Source organism: Corythoichthys intestinalis, chromosome 2 (assembly GCF_030265065.1).
Source record: "Corythoichthys intestinalis isolate RoL2023-P3 chromosome 2, ASM3026506v1, whole genome shotgun sequence".
Lineage (NCBI taxonomy): Eukaryota > Metazoa > Chordata > Actinopteri > Syngnathiformes > Syngnathidae > Corythoichthys > Corythoichthys intestinalis.
The window spans coordinates 74,219,453-74,221,291 of record NC_080396.1 but is presented as its reverse complement, the minus strand read 5'-3'; positions in this window follow the sequence as shown (position 1 = coordinate 74,221,291).

Below are 1,839 nucleotides of genomic sequence, written 5' to 3'. Positions count from 1 at the left end.
GTCACTGCGACAAGTCAAGGCATGTTCTTGCAGAGAAGCTGGGCGGCCGGGGCCGATGCACGGGGCTGTTCCTAGACCAGAAGGGGAGGAGCAGAGCCGGCTGAGAGGAGGGTAGTCCAAAAAGCCCAGCATGACTCAGCCTGCTCGGCTCGGTTCGCATGCAAAGTTGGGATACTTTTGTTGCCGCACAGGAAATTAAGATGATTGATGGCCTATCGTTCATGTCATAACAAAAAAGATGTGAAGCGCTGGTCGCGGAAAGCCATCATAATGAATTTTCAGCTAGTAGAGGCCATCAGACTCAAGTGTTGTTTGCCTGTAGGCATGACAACTTTGTAAGGTGTTGTGTTTAGATCTAATCATAATCAGAGGTGGATAGAGTCACCAAAAAATGGTACTCAAGTAAGAGTAGCGTTAATTCAAAATAATCAAGTCATCCAAAGAATGTACTCTATAGCAGTGGTCTCCCACCCGGTCCTCAAAGGCCCACTGTGGGTCGTGGTTTTTGTTCCTGTCGATCCAGCACAGATAGTTGAACCTATGAGGTTTCTGCTAAAACAAGCAGCACGTGACATAACTTTTATGGACAGAATTTCTAGGCGCGCCGAAGTGTTGAGGCGGTCCAGTTTGATGGCCTCAGCATTACATGTCTGCTTTTTGCAGATGATATGATGCTGTTGGCTTCATCAAGCTGGGACCTCTAACTCTCACTGGAGCGGTTCACACCTACAAATGTGAGACTGTTGTCCTCAGTCGGAAAACGGTGGCATGCCCTTTCTGGGTCAGGGATGAGATCCTGCCCCAAGTGGAGTTCAAGTATCTTGGGCTCTCGTTCACAAGTGAGGGTAGGAGGGAGCGGGAGATCGACAGGCGGATCGGTGCAGCGTCTGCAGTAAAGCAGAATCATCACCGGTCCATAGTGGTGAAAGAACTGAGCTGAAAGGCAAAGCTTTCGATTTACCAGTCGATCTACATTCCTACCCTCACCAATGGTCACGAGCTGTGGGTCGTGACCGAAAGAACAATATCCCGGATACAAGCGGCCAAAATTAGTTTCCTCCGCAGGGTGTCCGGGCTCTCCCTGAGAGAATGGGTGAGAAGCTCGGTCATCCGGGAGGGACTCGGCGTCAAGCCGCTACTCCTCCGCATTGGGAGGAGCCAACTGAGGTGGCTCGGGCATCTGATATGGATGCCTCCTGGACGCCTCCCCGGAGAGGTGTTCCGGGCATGTCCCACCGGCGGGAGGTCCCGGGGACGACCCAGGACATGCTGGAGAGACTAAGGCTACGTTCATACTGCAGGTCTTAATGCACGAATCCGATTTTTTCGTGTTTTTCCGACTCGAGTGAGGCATTAACTTGACCGTCTGAACGTCTGTTTGAATAGAAGTGGACCATTTCAAATCCAATCTGGGTCACTTTCGTATGTGGTTTAATTATAGGCGGAGTTTGACTTTTGGGGCAGGGGGGCACAACATGTTGATGACCCCTGAACGCAGTGTCAGCAATAAAAATCAACTTACAAGAATATTTATAATAATAAGCTGACAATGAGCATTTTTTGTTTCCCTTCATTCTTGAGGGGAATTCTAAATCAGGCTGCTTACTGCTTAGGCAATACTTTTCGCCAAGATCGTCATCCATTGAATTTGGTATGCCCGCCAGTGTAGTGTCAATGTAGTTACCCCAGTCAAAAATTGGTAAATTTGTGTCTTTATTATTCAATCAAAAAAAAAGTTGCTTCAATAAAAAAAAAAGTTGCTTCTATCAAAATATACAGTATTTTTTCAACCCCCAAAAAAGTCGCTTCAATTAAAAAAAATGTGTTTGAATGCAAAAA